General features: G+C 46.9%; 1 protein-coding gene across 1 annotated transcript in view; it reads right to left on the bottom strand.

The window, feature by feature from the left end:
- LOC125149325 (transmembrane protein 132B) overlaps positions 1-23,800 on the bottom strand; it is a 238,468-nt gene that overhangs the window by 45,572 nt on the left and 169,096 nt on the right. The window lies entirely within an intron of this gene.

Genomic DNA, 23,800 nt, shown 5'->3' on the forward strand with positions numbered 1-23,800 from the left:
CCCCACCTGCCACCTTCTTGCTGCCCCCACGACCACCGCCACGGAGACCCTGTCCTGCCGCGTGGACAGCCACCACGGCTGCCCACCCACCTCCCGTGTCCACGCCCCCCACGACAGTTGAAGAGCATCCTTTGTATCGCAACGGAACTCGCAGCGTTTCTCCCCTAGGTTGCAACTCTTGGAAAGCCTCCTGCCGTCTGTTGTTAAGATTAACTCCACACTCGCGGCCTGCGGCCATCTGACCCTGACCCCGCCTCCGGCTCTCTCGCCCCCCCCCCCACTGCCCCTCCCACGGGAGCCCCCCAGACCTCTCCCCAGTCCTCACCCTCACCCCTGCTCGCAGCCACGCAGAGCCCTCACCACGCCCGCGCGTCTCAGCCTCCACACCCGCTTCTTGGGGGGAGCAGGGCTCCTCTGCCTGCCACGGTGTGGACGGCGCGCTCAGTCTGCCCTGCGGGAACCCACCCCCAATGCTCACCCCATGTTCATCTGGTGCTTATGTTTCTATGTCTAACTACTCATCAGACCGTAGACTCCCCAAGGTCCCGGCCCCCTTTGTTCTGACCTCGTCACATCCCCGGAACCGGGGACGGAACCTGGTGCGTGGGAAGCTGTGCGGGGCGAGGTCTCACACCCAGGCTCCGGGACTGGACGGTCTGGCTTTGGGCCTGGCTCGGCCCCCGTGTCAGTGGATCCCAAGTCCCAGAAGGTCCGACTCAAGTGAAAGACCCATCGCGGGTTCGACTGCACCTGTCGCACGACCGGACTCTGGAGGCTCCGGCCGCCGACCCTGGTCCAGTGACCCCGCGAGGCCAGGGCTGCTTCTCTGCTGTTCTCCCGGCCACTCCCTCAAGCGAGCCAGACGGCGCCCGTCACACCGGCCATCTGTCCGCTGTCTCAGCAGGGGGAGGCAGGCCGGGGGAAGAGTGCACCCGCTCGTCCTCGCCGGGAAGTCCAAGCCTTGTCGCACGGGGAGCCACCTGCGGAGGCGGCTGGCAGAGCGGGCGTCCCCAGTGAAGCCGGCGTGGAGTGCGGGCGTGCAAACGGCTTTCACAGTCCGTTCCCGGGTCCGCCACAAGGCACTTCCCTCCCCCCGCGCCCGAGTTCCCTGATGTGGGACGCGGGGAGAACAAAGGTACCCGCCGCGTGGTGACCTCGTGAAGGCTTAACGAGACTCTCTAGGTACAGAGCTCGGAACGGAATTGGCGGAAAACGAACAAGGGCCGCATCCACGCAGCCACCGCAGCCGATGCTATGAAAGGTTTGCTCCAGGAAGGCAGTCAAGAGCCGCCAGGCAGGTCCACTCGTCCGAAGAGTGAAAGTCAAGTAGAGAAGCCAGTGGAAGCCGGGCAGGATGCCGCTCAGCAGCGAGGTCCCCCGAGCGACTCGGTCGCCTCCACCAGACTCTACCCGACGGGTAATTGCTTCACATTCTCTTCTCACTCTCGGATCCCCTAGTCTCAGCTCAAGCACTAAGTGGGTCCTGTACCTGATTTTCGAAATGACCCCCTCATTATCCACCTTAAAACTGAAGATCAGTAAGAGGTGGAATCAATGAGTAATAAATAATAATAATACTAATAATTAATACGCAGTACTCTAAGTACTTTGCATGTAATTAATTGCTTGTTCAGCTTACTCCACAACCCTTCCAAGATAGTTCCTACTATTATTCCCGGTTCATAGATGATTTGTTATTCACCGAAATTAAACCTGAAAATAATAGCTACTCATCAATAAAAAAAGCCAACTTTGTAGTGAGTATTTGTAAACAGTGCCAGCCCAATCTAAGAAAGATGAAAAAGAATAAGTTGGTGTTTGGTTTTACGTATGTCCTCTCCCCCGGACGGACTCTCAAGGAGTTCCGTCCAAAACCACGTAACTACACCCCATGTATCTGAATGTTCCATTCTCCCCAGGGACATGAACTATATGCACCTTTAAATTTCAGGTGTACATCAAGGACAGGAAGCAGGAAGCACCGCAGAAATTGAGACGAGAACTCACCAAAGGTAGGACAGTGGTGTGGGTGTGGACGAAATCACCATGGGTCCAAAGATGAGGGACGGTGTCGTGATTCCAGAACACATGGCTAGGTTCTGCTCCTAACGCAATTGGGAAACTCCATACGGGGGTGTTTGCCGTGTGTGACGGGCAGGCATCAATTCTGCCTGATGAGCGTTCACGGACACTGAAAAATCCACCCAACTCTCTGTTTGAAATGACAACGTTTTGTTTTTCCTCCGGGTATCATCCTACTCTGCTACCAATGAATGTGGCTTAGGTGGTGCTGACCCCAGACCACTGAGTCAGGCTCCACAGAGGAGCACACACACCAAACGTGGCCCCTCGAGGAGACCGATTCAAGCGAAATGCAGACAAAGGAAATCAAAGACAAGAGCAGGACAGGACAGATTCCTGGAAGGTTTCTGAGTTTCTGAATCCAGACCCATCGGTGTCCGCTATCTTTGGAAATTTAGATATACATAAAAAAACTTTTACTTAAGCCTATTTTATTTTCTTAATTTAAAAAAAATGTTCATTATTTATTTCGGAGAAAGAGAGAGAGAGAGAGAGAGAGAGTGGGGGAGAGAGAGAACCCCAAGAAGGCTCCGCACCCTCAGCGTAGAGCCCGACGCAGGATCCGAACCCACGAACCCCAGCCGAAATCAAGAGTCAGACACTTAACCGACCGAACCACCCAGGCGCCCCAAGCTGATGTTAACTGTAAGCCAACTTACACCTGAAAGTCTTAAGCAACATGCAAGGCTCTAAAATGAGCACCCATCTCTACTCTGTAGAAACTCACAGGCTTCAAGAAGACACCGCCACAATTTTATCAAACTGAGTTTCAAGGCAGGTGACTTTATTTCTCGTAACAACCAATCCCCACTGATCCAAGCTTGTGCTTTGATCCCAAATACCTTTGCAACCATGTTTCTTCCTGTAGTTTTGCATGTGTGGCTGAGATTTTTGCAACCGTGTTTTCCAGTGGCCATCAATGGCCTCCTCCAAATCCCAAGGGCAATCCTACCTGCCTCTGACACAATAAGAAAGCAATTTAATCTTGTGAAATATTACATCTAAATCATCCCCTGTTGCCACAGACTGCTAAAAATCCACCATCTATCAAAATACAACTCTTTTATTCTGTTATTTGTGCAAGCTCTAGGTTTTATGCCTTGAAAACATATTTACATTCCTTTATGAAGATGAGTTTCCATTAATGTTGCACACCACAGCAGCGTCAGTGAAAATGGCAGAGTAAGGACATCCACAAATTCTCTCCATAAAGCCAGGAGAAAACTGGCCAAAAAAAAAAGAGAAAAAGTCAAAATCAATTTTTTTACAACTCTGGAAATAAAGGCTATGCAACCAGGAGAGCATGTATTCAAGAAAAATAGCTAAATCTTGGTTAAAAAAGAGCGAAGTTTGTGGCATTTTTACTTGACTTATTCCCACCCCTTACTTCCCAGCTCCGTAGTAGCTTTAAAAAAATTACAGCTCACTGTCAACAATAAAAACTCCTGGGTTCGCAGGACGAAAGCCACTGGAGAGAGCAAATCAGCACTGGAGAGCCTTCAGACCCTAATTCCCAAACTGCCATTATTGGACTTGTCTGATAGCTCCCTGGAAGATCCCACTTACAAGGCTGTCAGTATTTGACTCGCTCTAAGTTCACCCAGTGTGACAAGCTTTATCCCTAGAGGTATTTGTTCAAAGCCATTGTCGGCAATTGTTTAACTTCATAGCTGCCTGGAGGCACTGAATAAAGTTTGGTGCAAAAAAAAAAAAAAAAATAGACCAACCCAAAAGCTTAAAAGGAAAATATGAGGAATAAGATATCCAGAGGTACTTTGGAAAGCTAATGCCTATCCTGGGGAGCCTGCAGGACTATGCTTATACGTAGGGCTGTGTGTACGTCCTGGGCTGTGTTCACACTCAAAAAAGACCTGAGAAGGCTCTAAGCTCTCACCACGGGTTGACTTTGAGGTTCTGTTAAAGCAGGAAGTGAAAGCTGAGGCAGGGCTGTCAAATGCCTGGCTGGTATTGAAACCGTGTCCCAACACACACAAAGAGACTCTCGGTAAAGACTGGGGCACGTACTGATTCCAAGTGTCTAGGGCAATCTCTACAATCACGGGCTGACCACCAAGCTGGCCAAACCAAGACTGCAGCGACCACACACAGCAAAAAATAGAGTCTACAGACTTACTTCATAAAAGTCACTAAATAAGCCAACTTACTACTACAATAAACAACAATGAAAACCCAAGGAAAAAGAGATAACTTAATTTCAGAGTTGGTACAGGACATTATTTGAAATTTCCCCTTTTCAACAGCAACAAAAAAGGATGGCCCAGTCACAAGACGAAAAACAATCAAGAAGAACTGTGGTTGGGGTACCTGGGTCGCTCAGTCAGTTAAGCATCCAACTTCAGCTCAGGTTGTGATCTCGAGGTTCATGAGTTTGAGCCCTGTGTCGGGTTCTGTGCTGATAGCTCAGAGCCTGGAGCCTGCTTCGGATTCTGTGTCTCCCTCTCTCTCTGCTCCTCCCCCATTCACATTCTGTCTCTCTCTCAAAAATAAATAAACATTTAAAAAATTAAAAAAGGGGCGCCTGCGTGGCTCAATCGGTTAAGCCTCCGACTTCGGCACAGGTCAAGATCTCACAGTCCGTGAGTTCAAGCTTCATGTCAGGCTCTATGCTGACAGCTCAGAGCCTGGAGCCTGCTTCGGATTCTGTGTCTCCCTCTCTCTCTGCCCCTCCCCTGCTCGTGCTCTGTCTCTCTCTGTCTCAAAAATAAATAAAAACATTAAAAAAAATTTTTTTTAATAAAAAATTTAGAAAAAAGAACTATTCTTGAGGAAGCCCACACGTTGGACTTACTGGACAAAGATGCAAACATTTTAAACAGCTGTTTCAAATACAAAAAATTAAAAAAAAAATCATACCTAAAGAACCAAAGGAAAGTGTGAGAAAGGTGACTCGCGAGTGAATTCCAATAAAGAAATACAAATTATGAATAATTATGAAAAGAAACAAATGGGAATTGGGGACTTGAAAAGTGCAAGAATGAAAATGGAAAATTCACTCGTATGTTCTCCTATAGGAATGGACTGAAAGTAGAACAGGATGAAAGGAAAAAACGTGGGGAATCCACAAACATGGAAATTAAACAGCCTCCTTTTAAACAATAAATGGTTCAAAACAGAAATCACAAGGGAAACTGGAGAAATGCTTTGAGATGACTGAAAACAAAAACACAACATACCGAAACCTTACACGATGCAGAGAAAGTAGCACATAGAAACTTAGAGCTGTAAATGCCTGCATTATAAAAAAGGAAAAGGGGGCGCCTGGGTGGCGCAGTCGGTAAAGCGTCCGGCTTCAGCCAGGTCACGATCTCGCGGTCCGTGAGTTCGAGCCCCGCGTGGGGCTCTGTGCTGACAGCTCGGAGCCTGGAGCCTGTTTCCGATTCTGTGTCTCCCTCTCTCTCTGCCCCTCCCCCGTTCATGCTCTGTCTCTCTCTGTCCCAAAAATAAATAAACGTTAAAAAAAATTTTTTTAAAGGAAAAGGAAGCTCTCAAACCAATGACCCAGACTTCCACCTGCAGAAGAGCAAACTAAACCCAAAACGAGCAGAAGGAAGAAAGGAATAACGAACAGAGTAGATCAGTAAGTCAAAGGAATAAAAGGCACAGCATAAGGAATACAGTCAATGATGTTGTAATAGGCACGTAACAGGACAGATGGTAGCTCGCTTATGGCAAACATACCATAATGTATAAACTTTTAAAACAAAAACAAAAACCCAAAGGGCATGCACATTTTTTTTCATTTTAATAAGTACTGCCAGATTGTTTTTCAATAACATAGTAGCAGTTTTCACATCTCTCAGTAATACATGAGACCGTTTCCCCATATCTTTGCCACCATTTTATGTGATCAATCTGTTTAATTTTTGTCAGTATCAAACGGTTAAAAAAAATGGCATTTTGTTGCTACTTTAATATTTCTCTGAACTCAAAAGGAAACTGAGCATTTGTTTCAGACTTTTAGTGTCTATTTGCATCTGTGTTTCTGCGAATTGTTTGCTTCTGTTATTTTTCTAATGATTCTTTCATTTTTCTATTTTCTGTTTGTATTTTTAAAATGAATTTCTTAGAGTATTTGTATATTAGAGTCACTAAAATTGTATCTCAAAAAAAATTCTTTTTCAGTGTATTGCTGGTTTATGATGGCGTCTGTCATACAATTTCATAAACAAAGAGAGTGGAAATGAATGCTAGAAAGAATAGAAAACAGTATAGAAAATCAATGAAATTAAAGCAAAAGTAATTTATTGGGTACAATAGAATCAACAACAAATTACTTAAAATAAATTTAACCAAGGTGAAGGAATTTTATACTGAACACTAAAAAATGTCATTGAAAGAAACTAAAGACTACCTAAATAAATGTAAAAGCATCTTGTGTTCATAGATTGAAATACTTAATAATGTCAAGATGACAATACTCCTCAAAGTGATTTACATAGTTGTGATGCAATCACCATCAATATCCCAGCTGCTTTTTTACAGAAATTGACAAGTTGATTCCAAAATTCATATGGAAATGAAGGAACAGTCAAAACAATCTTTAGGGGCGCCTGGGTGGCTCAGTAGGTTAAACATCCGACTCTTTATGTTGGCTCAGGTCATGATTTCATGGTTCGTGAGTTCGAGCCCAGCATCGGGCTCCACACTGACAATGCAGAGCCTGCTTGGGATTCTCTCTCTCTCTCTCTCTCTCTCTCTCTCTCTCTCTCTCTCTTTCTCTCTCTCTCTCTCTTCTCCTTCTCTCTGCCCTTCCCCCACTTGCACTCTCTCACTCTGTCTCTCTCAAAATAAATAAACAAAAACTTTAAAAAGAAAAAAAAAAGATTCCCTTTGTCCTTCTTCCTCTGCCTCTCCCATGCTCATACTCTGGTACTCTCTCAAAACCCAAAACAAAAACAAACAAAAAAAATTCCTTATTTTTTTAAGTTTATTTATTTATTTTTGGGAGACAGAGAGAGAGAGAGAGAGAGCACAAGCAAGTGAGGGGAAGAGAGAGAGGGAGAGACAGAATCCCAGGCAGGCTCCATGCCATCAGTTCAGAGCCTGATGTGGGGCTTGAACTCACGAACCGTGAGCTGAGATCAAGAGTCGGATGCTTAAATGACTGAGCCACCCAGGTGCCCCAAAAAACCCAGTCTTTAAAAAGAACAAAGCTGAGAGGACTCACCCTTTTATGAATATAATTGGCTTTCCAGAAATAAACCTTCACATTTTCCATTTTCAGCCAAATGACTTTTGACAAGGATGCCAAGACAATTCAAAGGTTTCAAAGAAGAGTCTTTTCAACAAAAAATGCTGGGATAACTGGATATCCACATGAAAAGAAAAAAAAAAAAAGCTAGATCCCTACCTCACACCATATAAAAAAAATCAACTCAAAATGGATCATAAGCACAAATATAAGAGCTCAAACTAGAAAACTCTTAGAATAATACTTAGGTGCAAATCTTCATGACTTTGCATTGCATTGTCCTCACTCTGGACCCACACGTTGACCAAGTAGCCACTTGTCACTGTGACAGAGGAAGGGAGAGCATAAGGTCTTGTGCTCTTAGAGCTTCTGACTGGAAGTGAGCTCATCACTCTACACGAGTTTCATTGCCCAAATCAAGGTACATGGCCATGCCTAAATTCAAGTGGACAGTGAAATCCAGCCAATGTGCCCAAAAAGAGAATTGGTGGGCATGTCTTGAAAAAGTTTCTCACTTTACAAGGAAGGAAACTGAGGCACACCACACTATTGCTAACCAATATATGGTTCCCATTCATTGTTTGACCTGCTGCATAATATTTTATACTATGTGCACACGCTACTCACTCCCCATCCTCCCCTTACCCTCCAAGCCCCTCCCAGCCCCCAATCTGCTTCCTCTCTCTATGCATTTCCTTGCTCTGCACATTTTATGTAAATGGAACCATATTACACATGCCCTTTTGTGTCTGGCTTATTTCACAAAGCATGGTTTTGAAGTTTATTCATGTTGTAGCATGTGTCAGCACTTCATTCCTTTTTATGGCTGAGTAATATTCCGTTATATGGATATACCCACATTTCATTTACCCATTTATCAGTTGATGGGCATTTGGGTTGTTTCTCGGTAAACCTGGGTCCAGAGAAAGGACAATGCAGTGCACAGTCCCTGGCTGATGGGTGTTGGACATGTAGTGAGAGCAAGAATAAACCATTGTGGTTTTAAGCTATTAAAATCTAGGAGTTGTGTGTAACTTTCAGCATACTATTTTGACCTATACCCTTGGGCTAAAGATAAAAATATGTGTAAACACATACTGAATGCTAGTTAGGTATGTTTTCCACAACAGAATAGGTTAGCAGTTCCAAAACTACTTTAGTGAATTCTAGGATTGAGCAAGTAAGATATGTTGGTAATAATGAGAGACAGGTTTCTCACTGCTAAAGAAATGAATTTAAAATTGCAAAAAAAAAAGGGGTAAGAGTGAACTTCAGTCATGAGCTGGAAGTAGAGGTACAGCCATGAACTTATGGCAGATGGCAGGTGTATGTGTGTTTATGTATGTGCAAATGTAGGTGTGTATTTACTTAGCTTTCCCTAGTTCTCTGTGCTCAGAGGGCTTTGATGCAATGATACCCTAGTAATCAGCACACCCAGACCAGATTTTAGTTCTAAATACCCGATCCAAAAAAAAAAAAAAAAAAAAGGAAACAGAGCTCCTGGGAAAAATGGCTAATTCTAGGGCCAAAGCACAGAAAGCACAAGATAATGAGCCTAAAATATATTGTAGAGCCAGAAGATAAAAAAGTGCTTGGACAAATGTCAAAAGGACACAGGAGACAGCTTGAAGGAGCTCCCACTGGTCAATCTGGGGCAATTTTACAGCACTATAAATAATTGTAACAGCCAATTATAATAATATAATATATTATACAAGTATAATATATTATACAAGTATAATATATAATAAGCTTCTGAGTCCATACTGATATAAACAAACAAACAGGGGAGAAAGGAAACTTCATCCTTAGGGCAGAATTCCAACTAATAAATGTAAAAACTAACGATGAAATTAGAATATCACCATCTGGCCACCACCATTTATCACCATAATTGTTTCAGGCAAGAATCAGCAAGAATGCTACTAGTAATTAAAAGTATGATAAGAAACAGGACATTCATATAGTGTTAATGTATCTCCATGCAAGAGATTTATTAATTCCAAAGAGAAAAACAAGAACTATACGGAACCAAAACCCATCATACACCGTGGCATCCACGTGATCAAACATAACATCACTTACTGGGATAAACAGACATCCTGTGTCCTGAAACAGGACATAACGTCACTTTTGACACGTTTAGAAAACAAGGTGGGGATGGAATCTGATACTGAGGAACCTTCAGACAAATCCAAATTGGGGGTCATATTCTACAAAACAACTGGCTTGTACATTTCAAATGCATCACAGTCTGAAAGACAAAGACCGAGTGATCCTAGACCGGGTCCTCAAACAGAAAAAAAGTACGTTCCCTGTGCTATAATGAAGGTTAGTGGACAACTGACAAAATTGGAACAAGGTCTGGAGTAGAGGTAATTCTCCGTACCAACTGTTAACTGATAATCTCACTGTACCTCTGCAAGAATGTTTGGGAAATTCACACTGAAGCATTTGCAGATACAGGATCAGCATGTGTGGAACTGAAACACTGCATAAAACACAGCAACAAGGTGTGTTCGTGTAGAAGGGGGAGGATGTTGTCATCTGGGGAATTTGGGGAAGGTATTTGAGAAATGCATTTATTCAGACTCCTAGCAAAGTTTAAAGTAATATGAAGAAGCAAAAGAACAAACAAATCAAGGAATAAATGCATAAAGATACAGGGATGGTAAGTGCCTAATGAACATCATTTATGACAACTAGCTTTGTTTTCAAAGTAGCCGTCACACCTGCGGAGTCCAATGCAGGGCTCGAACTCACGAGTTCAAGACTCTTGAGATCAAGAGTCGGACGCTTAACCGACTGAGCCAGGCACCCCGACAATTAGCTTTTCTTAAACACTTCGATAAGTGCCAGGCACTGTGCTAAGCGATTTACACACATTATCTGCTAATAATAATGCATATTTATAATAAATACAGTGTAATATGTACTGATATCTAAAAATAAAAGTCACCCTAAAGAAGAGCCTGCTACATGATAAGTTCTTGATAAACATTTACTAGTCTTACTAACATCTCATTTAATCCTCAATCGTCCCTACCGAGGGATTGCTGTTTTTATCCTCACTGTGCGAATGAGGGAACCAGGGCTGGAAAGGGTCTTTTAATTTGACCGGAATCACACTTCTGCTAAGCAGCCAAACCAGGATGTAAATAAAATCATGTAGACACCAAAGCCCATCATCCTGGCTGCCCTGGTGCTTCTCCTAGCTTCTCCCCTGTGAAGCACAGCCAACACTCCATTGCTTTGCCTGACTCACACGCTTCAAGGACAAAAGATAGATTTCTCTCAGCTTTGATTTTAACACCTTGTAAGTAGATATCTTACAAATGTAAAGCTTAAGAGTTAGCAGAGGGGTGTCTGGGTGGCTCAGTCAGTCGAGCGTCTCACTCTTGATTTCGGCTCAGGTTATGATCTCACGGTTGTGGGTTCAAGCCCCGAGTCACGTTCCGCGCACTGACCGCATAGAGCCTGCTTGGGATTCTCTCCCTCACTCTCTGCCCCTCCCCTACTCACGCTCTCTCTGTCTCAAAGTAATGAAATAAACTTAACAAAAAGGTTTAAGATTTAGCAGAAACAGCCAAGCAGCCCCCAAACCCCATGACATCACCACATGTGGCTTCTAGAAGGTTCCATCCCAGCTGCTCCCCCAGCGTGGGAGCGTCTGGACCACAGTCCTCAAGGCCCAGCAGCCTACCTCCTCCTCCGGTCCCTGGCACAGGGGTGTCAGTCTCTGAACGGGACTCTAACTCTGACCTGGTTTTGCTCTCAGACACCCCGACTTCTGATTTCTAGAGCTGTAAGACAGATGTAAACTTCACTCAGAAGTAAACAAGGATGCCTCCCAGCTCCAACTGACACAATGATTTTCAACCCCACTTGTTGTGTATTACATAACTCTGGAATCGGCCCACTTCCCTCCATGTGATAGTTATTTTGGGACTCTAATAATTTATTATCCACAAAGCAGTAAGTGATTTCAAAAATTCAGCTCCTCGTGAGTCCCTGAATAACATGGAGAAAGTCCTATCAAGTAGGATGGCACTCAGAAGGAGTTGATAAAACGTGTCTAAGTCAGAGTCCGGTCCAGATGTCTCCCAGGTGGCAGCTTGGAGGGAAGAAGCTGAAACCGTGTGGAAGGACGTGGACCAGCTGTCACCCAGTGTGCAGGGCAAGCTCACGGACGCTGGTAACCAAGGGCAGTGAGATGGTAAAGGCTACTTAATGGATGAGACAGATGAAGGGTCACGTGGTTGTGCAGTGGGCCTCACGGTCAGGTTTACGTCCACTGTGTCCCACCCTGCCGGGGGGGGGGGGTGGGGTGGGGATGTAAGATCCCAGGCGCTGTCGGCAGCTGAAGCGGCCCACGGTGACATGAGGGCCAGACGGAAAGCCAGAGAGACCAACAGGTGACAGGCAAGCTTCGGTCGGACAGAAAGAAAAGACACACACAGTTTTAAAATGCTAGATAGAGGCAATGACACGGGGGCAGAGAGAAAGGGAGAGAACACGGCAGCTCAGGGAAGAGAAAGGCAGCGTCGGGGAAAAACGTGCGGGTGAGAGGGGCACACGCAGAATGCACGCGGGGTTACGGGCGGGCGCTGTTTGTTCCCACATCCCAGCTCCAACACTGAAGCACATTCCCCCGTGTTTGCCCTACTTCTAACCATCAGCACCTCCTCAGTCCCAACCGTAACCTGTCAGCTGTATTTCTTCGCTGCCCAGGGTGGGGAAGGAAGAAAAACCCTCCCATGCAGCTCAGCTGCATTGAAATACAACACAGCTTCCGGTTGCCAGCAAATGACATCTGTCCAATTAAAAGCGAAAGCAGGTCTGATGGCACCTCTGAGACATATGTTCCCGAAAAAGCTTAGCATCTCTGAAACCCGAGCCCACGAGGAAAACTCCATCCTGATATAAACAACCCTGCATACAGTGGCGGGCCCTGTGACTGCAGCAGGCAGGGGGGCGGCGGGGGGAGGGCTGCTGCAGGCTGGGGCTGATTCAGTCCCACAGTCAAGTTCCAAGTGAGGGTGGATGGAGGAGGGAGGGAGGCGGGGAAAGGGAGGGGGGGGGGGAGGGAGAGGAGGAAGAGGAAGAACTTACTGTCCAAAAGGGAAAAAGACAGACAGGCAGACAGACAGAAAGACCGAAAACATACAGTCCTAAAGAGGGAGGGAGACAGACAGACAGGGAGATCTACAAAGACAGACTGACCCAGGCAGAATGAGAAGGGGCAGAGGGACAGAGACAAACGAGGGACACAAGCGGAGAAAGACAGCAAGCTAACAAGCGGGAGCATTCAAGGGGGACTGAGCTGGGCAGCAGGACGACAGAGGCAGCGACAAAGAGAACACGATGTGCTTGGACCTCACACCCGAGCCACGTGGCTCTCGGCTCTGTACAAACCATGCCTCTGTGTCCACCGTGGGGCTGGCCCGGCCCGCTCCGGCCCTGACTCCCGCAGCCTGTGTCTGTCTGCAGCTGAGGCTGCTGGGCTCGGCCCCAGCACAGAGGATCGTCCTCAGAAGCCAGGGCCCTGGCAAAGCGCCCCGGGAAATGGGGTGCACCTGCCAGGGATTCTCAACACGGTCATGTCCCTGGGGACTTCCCTACGGAACACACTAGAGCAAAAACACTTGTTCAGCAAATGCTCAGGGCACTGCTGAGCATACAAGTGAGGGGGGAAACAACGAGAATCAGAAGTTTCTGTGGAAGAGTCATGATATGCAGGCACTGTTTATACCTTCATGTTTTTATTCACATAATTCTCATAACAAGCCTATGAGGAGGAGCCCTCATCATCCCCATTTCACAGATGAGAAAACAGAGTCACAAACACTCATCCCAGATTTCAATACTGAATGCTGGACCCAGAACTAAAACCCAGAAAATCTTACTCTAGAGTCTAGGCCTGTAACCACTATGCTATTCTGCTTGTTAGGAATAATATACTATCGAGGTGGCTGGGTGTCTCAGTCGGTTGAGTGTCCGACTTCAGCTCAGGCCATGATCTCGCGGTTCGTGAGTTCGAGCCCCGCATCGGGCTCTGTGCTGATGGCTCAGAGCCTGGAACCTGTTTCTGATTCTGGGTCTCCCTCTCTGCCCCTCCCCTGCTCGCATTCTGTCTCTCAAATATAATCATCAAAAAAAATTTTTTTTAAGAGTAATATAGTATCAAGGTGCCTGGGTGGCTCAGTCAGTTAAGCGTCTGACTTCTGATTTGGGCTCAGGTCATGATCTCACAGTTCGTGAGATCGAGCCCCGCATCTGGCTTAGTCCAGAGCATGGAACCTGCTTGGGAATCTCTCTCCCTTTTCTCTCTGCCCCTCCCCAACTTGTGCATGCTCTCTGTCTCAAGAATAAAGAAATATACTTAAAGAAAAGAATAATATAATATCAATACAGGAAAATCATAACACTCTTTGCCAGACAGAATGCTGAGCCCTTTGTATGGTTTCTCATCAATCCCCAGAGGGAGGATCTTTTCTGACTAGTCTCTCTCGCTCTGTTTTTACACACTGCCCAATTGTAGGTCACGGGAATTGCCACAATTTGGAAATTAACCTGCTAACTTGCTTCTGATCAGCCTCGCCCACTAAACATTAATGCTTGGAATTCTGCTTCCATTCAGGACCCGGAAATACCCCACCTGCTGTAACTCAGAAAATCAGACAAAATACAGGCAGCAATTGTTTGCTGACACTATGAAAATAGGTAGAAATAAGGAAAAATGAAGGCGAGTCCCTGGGTTACCGCAGGAAGAATAAATTCAAATAAAACTCCACCCTCTTGTTGAGATCATGTGACAGAGATCAGGGTTAAGGCAGCTAGAATTTGGAGGCAGTTTATCCGAAAGAAAGGAGCTTGGTGTGGGGTAAGAATCCTAACATCTTCAGAAGGGGCTCTGGGGTCTCTGGCTCAGTACCTGGCTGTACATGCAAGGCTGAGGACAGAATCTCCAGAAGCAGTAAGCTGAACGATTTGGGAACACACACAGGGCTGGAAACCATCCATGTTCCAATCAGCCAGACTGATTAGAGAAACCGCGTAAGACAGGGAACACCGGGCAGAATGCTGAGAAGGGTCATGCCGTAACAGTAGAGCTAAATGAGACCCAGTAAAGGCTGCTGTAGACCTGCCCCTGAGAAGCTTTTTAAAAAAAATGTTTATTTCTTTATTTTGAGAGAGAGAGAGAGAGAGAAAGAGCATGCAAGCAGGGGAGGGGCAAGAGAGAGGGAGCGAGAGAATCCCAAGCAGGCTCCGTGCTGTCAGCGTGTAGCCAGATACAGGGCTCAATCCCACAAACTGTTAGATCATGACCTGAGCTGAAATTGGGAGTCTGACATTTAACCGACTGAGCCACCCAGCAGCCCCTTTAAGAAGCTTAAACGCAACCTTGACAGAAGCAAACTTATCTGGATGCTAGAACAAAATTGACACCGATTAGAAGAATAGAGCAAAACCTAGCACTCAACAAGGTGAGATTCACAATGGACAGCAGCCATTCCAAAATAGGTAACCAGGAGAAAAATCAAGTAATAGACCCAGAAATGCTGGAGACGATGGAATTGTGTACAAAGGGGGTAAAAAAAAATATGCCCAGACAGAAAATATTCGGTCTAACGGACACTGAAATGGCTCCTATGTGCTCACCCAAGATGAATGAAAACGAATGTCCATGTAGGGATGCAGAATTTTTTCAACGTTTTTTTTTTTGTTTTTTTTTTTTTTTAATTTTTGGGACAGAGAGAGACAGAGCATGAACGGGGGAGGGTCAGAGAGAGAGGGAGACACAGAATCGGAAACAGGCTCCAGGCTCCGAGCCATCAGCCCAGAGCCTGACGCGGGGCTCGAACTCACGGACTGCGAGATCGTGACCTGGCTGAAGTCGGACGCTTAACCGACTGCGCCACCCAGGCGCCCCTGGGATGCAGAATTTTTACTCCTACCAGCCCCAAACTGGGAAGAATCCCCGCGTCCGCTGGTGAATGAATAAACAAAGTATGGCACACCCACACGATGCAATATCAGTCAGCAATAAATCACTGATACGTGCAGGAATGTGGACGAACCCAAAAGCAATTAGGCCAAGGGAAACTAGCCCGAGTACATGCTATGGGATCCCACCGATGTGAAATTCTTTTAAAGGGAGAATGGTAGTGACAAAAATTAGATGGTGGTTGTCAGAGGCTGGGGTGGGGTGGGGTAAGGACTGGCCAGGCAGAGGCTAGAAGGAGTTTGGGGGATGATGGAAATATTCCGTCTGTGGCTGCGGTGGGGTGATGGTTGTGTAACTCTCCACGAATCTCAACAAACTGCAAAACAGGTGAGCGTCACGGCACGTCGGTGACACCTCAGTAAACATGACACAAAATTAGATCTCACTTGCTGGTTGTTCATTACCGCATCGCTCGTGTCTTCCGTTCAATAACTATTGGTTCAGAAGAAGAGGGGACCAGAGGGAAGCAATGCACAGGAAAGACAGAGGGACACAGGCGGGTCCATTACCGATGTCAGATGCGCCACCGATCCCACTTGGAGAAGAAACTGAAGCTCAGAAGCGTTCGGTCATTTCCTCACGGCCCAGGACTGGTGTCACACATCGCCCGGGGGGAGAGGAAACGCATACACTTTCCTTAACTGGTCACGGGCTGCAAGTGTGTGCCCTTCCTCCCGATGCACCTGCTGTCTGGAGAAGCTGGGGGTGGGGGTGGGGCGGCAGTGTGCACGGGTGCAGGGCCAGGCTTGGAGCCAGACCCCCTGGTCCCAATCACACCTGGGTCACTCGGGAAAGCCATGGAAACTCAACTTCCTCCCTCCCTCCCTTCCTCCCTTCCTTCCTCCCTCCCTTCCTTCCTTCCTCCCTTCCTTCCTCCCTTCCTTCCTCCCTCCCTTCCTTCCTTCCTCCCTTCCTTCCTTCCTCCCTTCCTTCCTTCCTCCCTCCCTTCCTTCCTTCCTCCCTTCCTTCCTTCCATAATTCGGGTTCCTCACCTGTCATAGACGGCCAGTAACTCCACCTCTGCCTCGTAAGGTAGTCATGGGTCTCAATTCAGGTGATGCCTTTGAAGCATGGGGATCACTGCCTGGCCCATCGTAGGTGCTCCACAAAGGTCACTTACCAGCCTCACTGCTCCCACGTTGGCTTCATGGAAAACCTCCACTCATCCTTCAAGATGCTAGTAAAGTGTGGTCTCCTGTGTGAAACCCTCCCAGATGACATCTCCTCCCAGTCGGAATTAATCACTTCCTCAATTATGTCCCTATAGTGCTTTACAGATGCCTCCTCTCAGGGGCGCCTGGGCGGCTCAGTCGGTTGAGCGTCTGACTCTTGATTTCAGCGCAGCTCACGATCCCAGGGTCGTGGGATCGAGCCCAGCATCGGGCTCTGCACAGACAGTGGGGGGCCTGCTTGGGATTCTCTCTCTCTGCACCCCCCTCCAGTTGCTGGCACATGCACTCTCTCTGTCTCTCTCTCTCTCTCTCAAAATAAACTTTATTCTGAATAAATCAATAAACTTAAAAAAATGCTTCCTTTTAGCACATGGCACCACAGTTCACACGCTGCTCCTTAGATACGCTACGGAAGGCTCAGATTCTAGCACGACTCTCCGAACACCACTAATGCTGAAGTCATTCGGGTGTTTGAACAAATGAGTAAATACCAATGGGCCCGGCGTGTACCACAACTCACATAGTCTACACAGTGTGGTATTAAGGGCAGGCGACCCGGGGGGAGGGCACAGCAGGAAGTCCCCTCCTTGGAAAGACACGGTTCGGAAAGGTCTCGCAGGGCCTTCAATCCTGAGCCTACCCTATCTCCCTCAAGAACTGAAATTCAGTTCAGAAGAGCTTTCCAATCGGGAAACTTTCATAAAGTCTGTCCGCAAAGGAAAAGGCATGTCCTCGTCGGCAAACCTGACCCCAAACTACACTTTCCTCCCCGAAAGCTTTTTAGAATTTCTGTGGAAATTCTGGAAGAATTCCAGCTGGAAGAAGACAGCCAGGCACCCAACGCTGTGAAGACCACACCCCCCCCCCCCCCCCCGTGTCTACTTTTCCCACACGGAGGACACATGTGACGTCACGCTAGCAGCCATCCTTCCAATCTGGCCATAAATCGTTTCCATGTTTTCCTTAATATACCTCGGTATTAAGATTAATGTATCACTTAGCAGCTTAGTATTATTATAATTCAAAGTCACCGTGCGGTGCGGCCCCAGCACCTGTGAATGGCGCGTCAGGGTTCAGATCAACGCGGTCGCCGGCCGCAAATCTCTTTGTGTCTCCCCGGCTGTGCTGGACCAGCCCCACGTGCCTTCTCTCTTCACCTGCATCTTCAAGCACGTAGTCGACTTACTAGTTTTCTAGAGCCGCCACCAATGACCACAAAGAGCAGAAACTTATCCTCTCACTGATCTGGTGGTGCGACACCTGAAATCAAGGTGTCCGTGGGGCCACACTCCTTCCAGAGGCCCCAGAGGAGGATCCTTCCTCCCCTCTTCCGGTTTGGGGGCTCCAGGCATCCCTTGGCTTGTGGCCACATCGCGCCAGTCTCTGCCTCCATCATCACATGGCCTCCTCCTCTGTGCATCCGTCCCACCCCTGCCCCCCCACTGTGTCTGTGTGTGTTAAATCTCCCTCTCCTTTTTTGTCACAAGGACATTAGTTGCTGGCCTTAGGGACCACCATAAACCCAGCATGATTTCTTCTTAAGAACCTTAACTCAATTACATCTACTAAGGACTTATTTGCAAACAAGGTCGCATTCACAGATACCAGGGGTTAGAATCTGAGACATTTGGGGGACACTATTCAACCCACTACAGGCCTTGTTTTCTAGGGTTGTAGAAAGTAAACACAAAGGGACCAGCCTTGGCCCATGTCACCAGAAAAGAAACAAAAACAAAAACAAAAACTCTGGCTCTCACCTGCATTGAGAGAAAAGTTCAACGTTTCTATTCTTTAACAAACAAATCCCTCCCTCATGACTCTGGAGAAACAAGTGGGATGGTTTTTTCCGTTTTCGTAATAAGCTCAAATTGCAAAATAAGCAATTGCTTACTGCCAGGACCTCCTCACCTAGGAGAAATAGAAATAGAAATCATCCTATCCTGTCATCTGTACACTCAGGACGACCATAACGTTTCCCTTTTTCTGTCAAAGAACTGATGAAGCCAACTTGAGACCGATGAAACGGCCAGAAAACAACGCTGTCCTCAAAAAGTTCCTGTCTCCTCTCCAGTGATGCCACTGGCTAGGACACAGGTCTCGGCAGACTGAAGGTCGAGGGCAGTGGCTGAACAGGACCCCGGCCAGGCCATGCGTGAGTAGGGGCTGGGCAAACAGCCGGGATGACGGGGCTCACGATGGCTCTACTCTGCCGGCCTCTTAGGAGAAGGAAAATGATGCTACTTACCATTGGCTTCAGGCTTGCGCCTACTGGACACATCCTCCTCTCAACTCCTTTTGAGGCTGAGGGGGGCAGGGCACATAAGCAGTTCTGGATATTTGATTTGAACTAATCCTGTTACTAGCAAAGAAAAAAAAAATTCTGTGCCTTCGTTTGATACTTCCATTAAGGAGTTGTTTTCGATACTAGGAAGGCAGGTGAAGCATGACCGAAGCAAAGAGAGTCACTGAACCCAGTAATTTAGATAGCTTAATGTGCTCTGATGCCCAGAGTTAATCTAATTTCTACATTTATATGTCATGGTGGATTTGGAGATTAGTTTTGAAGGGTCGTCCAAACCCCAAATAGAGAGCAAACGGAGTGACTGATTATTTCAGAAAGAGGGACGCTGGCCACGCCCAGACTCCTGTGGTCAGATAAGCACTAGCCCCAAGTCTGCTCTGATTCTCTCTCCCCCCTGGGCAACTTGACCCTTGACCCCCACAAACGCTGGGGAGCTCAGACCCGACTCACAGCTCCAGAAATGCATCCTGGCAACCGGGCCTACAGCCAATCAGCATCTGGCATCCCTCTGACCCGTGATTGGTCGGAGGGCTGGGCAGGTGCTTCCAGCTGATCCAATCAGATTGGGCTTTCTGTAACTTGCAAATCAGGGCCTCCGGTGCCTCAGACCCAGGCTCAGCGCTGACCCTCTCCACCTAAGTCTGCTTTGGGACCAACTTCCTCACAGAGTGGTTAAGAAGCTGAGAGGGCTGGGATCCCCGGTGAGGACTAGCTAGCCCCAGGTCATTTTCAGTGGCTGCTCACAAATGGAGCCAATCACACGGGCTCTCATTTGATCTTCCGGCAGACTCCGACACATTCCTAGTGAGTACTGAACCAAATCTAGTTACTGCCTAATTTAGAGAGGAATCACCAGTCCCAATTACAGACCAAACTAACGCCCCTGTGCACAGCAGAGTCCTGGGGCCACCACACCAATGTGCACGGCGAGCCCCAACCAATCTCCTGTCCTCGTCACATCTGACACTCTCCCCCCACCCTTGAAAGTAATTGTGACTACTTTCACATCAAGAGATTCTCAACACCCCTGGGAGGTCATCAGGGAAAGTACACCCATTACCACCACACAGAGGGGGAAACAGAGGCTCAGACACGGCACCTGGCCTGCCCAAGTCTCAGAGCTGGTTATGAAATCTTCCCTGGGCAGGAATCTATGCCTTCTATCTTGAAGGAGGTATTTTCACTGGGACATTTATGTTATTACTTATTTCAATAAGGATTGGATGTGGGCACTTGGGGGGCTCAGTCTTGATTAAGCATCCGACTTCAGCTCAGGTCATGATCTCATGGTTAGTGAGTTCAGGCCCTGTGTCGGGCTCTGTGCTGACAGTTCAGAGCCTGGAGCCTGCTTTGGATTCTGTCTCCGTCTCTCTCCGCCCCTCCCCCACTTGCGGTCTGTCTCCCTCTCTCTCTCTCCCTCTCTCTCTCTCTCTCAAAAATAAACGTTAAAAAAATAAATAAGGATTCGATGTACTTTGTTTTCAGACACTATACCTTCAGTGTAGTACGGAGAACACTTTGGAGTCATTCTTGACCCAGAATCCTGGATCTCCCACTCACTGAGTGGACTTGAGTAAATGACTTATTTTGTCAAAGATCCAACTTACCAAATTTCTGCTGACTTGTTCTATCAGTTACTGAGGGAGAAGAGTTTAAACATCCAACTACAATTGTCAATTTATATTTATTTCTTTCAGTTATGTAAATTTTTGCTTCTTGTATTTTGAAGCTTTGTTATTGAGTGCTTACAGATTTAAGACTGTTCTGTTTTCTTGATGAACTGACTCCTTTATCATGATAAATTGTACTTCATAATTGCTGGTAATATCCTTTGACCTGTTATTAACACGTCATTCTGATGTTAATACAGCCATTCTGTGTTTTTTAATATCTTTCTTTTTTCAGCACTGTGCAGATATTTTTTTAATTTTTTTTTTACGTTTATTTATTTTTGAGACAGAGAGAGACAGAGCATGAATGGGGGAGGGGCAGAGAGAGAGAGAGAGACACAGAATCGGAAGCAGGCTCCAGGCTCTGAGCCATCAGCCCAGAGCCCAGGGCTCGAACTCACGGACCGCGAGATCGTGACCTGAGCTGAAGTCGGACGCTCAACCGACTGCGCCACCCAGGCGCCCCAGCACTGTGCAGATTTAATTGAAAAAAAACTGTAAGGCATTTAAAGTGTAAAAAGTGATGATTTGATATGCATATACATTGTGGTAGGTTTCACCCCGACAAGTTAATTACATATTCAGGGTTTGGGGGGCTTTTTTGTTGGAAACATTTGAATTCTAATCTCTTAGCAAATTTCAATTACACAATACAGTTTTATCAACTGTACGAACCAATCTCTAAAAAGTTTATTCGTTGCCTTACTTTTTGTAGTACAAAAATGAAAGGAAGAGTGAAAGAAACAAAAAAGGGAAACAAACCGTCTAAATGTCAAAAGAGGCTTGATTACCACGATATATCATACGGCTATTAAGAAGGAAAATGCTTTAAGTCTACATATATATTGACTTAGAGATTCGTCGTGATAGTACCAAGAAATATACATAGAATACTCCCACATGTCCCCACGTAGCTCTGTTCTGAGTTGATGCACCTTGGAGGAAGGGATACTGGGAACCAGTACTAGACGTGAGCAGGACAGCCCTGCACCGATACTTTGGGGAGAACGCAGAGAAAGCCATCTGTCGTTCACAAGCAGATATGACCTTTGGGAACACAACCCCTCCTGCGGTCAGCAGCTGGTGCCCAAGCAACATTTCCCCACCCTGGTCTTTCATGCATAGTTCTCCCCAAATTGTGGCCATCATGGATACTTCTTTGAATCAATCCACATTTTGTAGGATTTGACTTTAACTAAATACATATTTTTAAAAAAGAAGCTTTCCGTAACATAAATGGAAAGGGTCTGTGTCACTGGCCACAAATAGAAAGAACCTTAAAACTAAATATACAGGCAGTCCTCTCTTAGCAAGGCCCCACTATGCACAGATTTCGGTCACCACTGTTTAAAAAGTACCAATCTCCCTACAACAGGTTACAACAACCAAGGTATACCGTGTTATCTGTGAGTGCGTCACGTACGGACTTCCGGCTGGCTCTTCAGCCCACAAGTTAGTGCACAAATAAACAGATGTATCTCATGCTGAGGGACCAGTCACATCAATTACTTCCCAGTCTGTTGGTGGCGGATAACGGTGCCTCTATTATTCAGTTCATAGTCAGCAAAGCGTGTCATCATGTCTCCCTCTGTCTCCCAGGGATAAAACCACCTGGCAAAAACAGATCGTCCACAGAGGGAACTGGCCAACAGAGCTGAAAATGCCGCAAAGAAATGAAAGGTGACGATGCTAGAGGCAAAATGAGCATTAAGTGTAGATGGAGCTATGGCGGAACCAGCCGACGGGGGACACTACCTGCCGTGGGTCAGGAGAGCCTTGAGGTGCAGCCGCGGGGGCTTCATCGGGGAAGCTGGTCGCCATACGGGGAGGGGAACGTGGTCATGACAGGGAGGGCAGAGGTGTCCCTGAGGAACTGACCCAGCCAAACAACTTCACGGGGAAAGGAATTCTTGGAGAAACCGCCCCGCGCTGAAGGAACAGAAAATGAAACGTTGGGAACGGACTCCCCACGTACAGGGTATGGCGGTCTAGAAAGTTACACAACAAGAAAGTAAATACTGTTCACACGATTGCTGGTAAGTTTCCCCCGGAAGAACTCAATGTCGCTCATGCTCAAGTTACAATGTACTAAATATTGATTTTACAAGGTTTTTTTTTATTTCCCTCTACATTTATGACCAATAGTAACCCACAAAACTTTATTTAAAAGTTCACAAAAGGAGTTTATTTATTTTAATGTTTATCTTTTATTTTTTTGAGACAGAGAAAGAGCATGAGCGGGGGAGGGGCAGAGAGAGAGAGGGAGACACAGAATCCGAAGCGGGCTCCAGGCTCCGAGCTGCCAGCACAGAGCCCGACGCGGGGCTTGACCTCGTCAACTGCGAGATCGTGACCTGAGCCGAAGTCGGACCCTCAACCGACGGAGCCACCCAGGCGACCCCAAAAGGAGTTTATTTAAAGTCCACAACTTTCCCCATCGATTATTTAGATTTTCAGTCTGGGCTCTGCTTCGTTTCAGCACACAGTCGTGGCTGTGGCCCCACGCTGTTGGGCAAAGCCAAGGCTGCTTGTAATTGAAACAAAGCAGGACTATTAAATTCCATTTGCAGACCGCCGCCTGTCCGAGGCTTTGGCAAAAGGCCCGCTATTTCTCTATTAAAAATGGAAATTAGCAAATATTGGAGAATTGTTTAAAAAGACCGTAGAATCCACATGAGACTCTGTTGTTGCCCTAATCAAAAGGGTTGAAAGAGAAATAAAAGGAAGTAATTTCCTATGTAAATCAATTTTACTTAACACAGTTTTGTGCCCTGTGTAAACTCATCACACACAAGGGGATCTGCGTGTTGCACCCTGGGAAGCCCTCGGCCTTCACGGCTCTCTCTCCTCCTACAGACCCCGACTTCCCGGCCACCACGGCCCTCGTCGAGCATCAGAGCCTCCGGGAGCCTGCAGCAGACCAGCTCACGCCTGCGCCGTATGTTTTCATGACCCCTCTGCTTGCCCGTCAGAGCGCTTGCCACAGCAGCGACCGCACAACCACGTGTGCCCTTGGCCGTCTCACGCTGGTCTTCCCTGTATGGACGTAGCTCCTTATTCCCCTCGCTGTCCCCCGGGCCTAGCTGTGGGGCCGGCATCCAGTCAGTGCTCATTAAGTACTCGTGGAATATCGCTGGATGAAGTACTGCTTCGGAATACTGCAGAAAATGATACGTTCCCTGAAAATGTTCACGCAGCAAAGCTATCATTAGTCCACAGTGAGCCCTGTGCAAATTGGAAAACAGTGCCTCTTGGGGCGCCTGGGTGGCTCAGGTCATGATCTCGCAGTTCGTGAGTTCGAGCCCCGCATCGGGCTCTGTGCTGACAGCTCAGAGCCTGGAGCCTGCTTCACAT

The sequence above is a fragment of the Prionailurus viverrinus genome, chromosome D3, assembly GCF_022837055.1.
Source record: "Prionailurus viverrinus isolate Anna chromosome D3, UM_Priviv_1.0, whole genome shotgun sequence".
NCBI classification, from domain to species: Eukaryota; Metazoa; Chordata; class Mammalia; order Carnivora; family Felidae; genus Prionailurus; species Prionailurus viverrinus.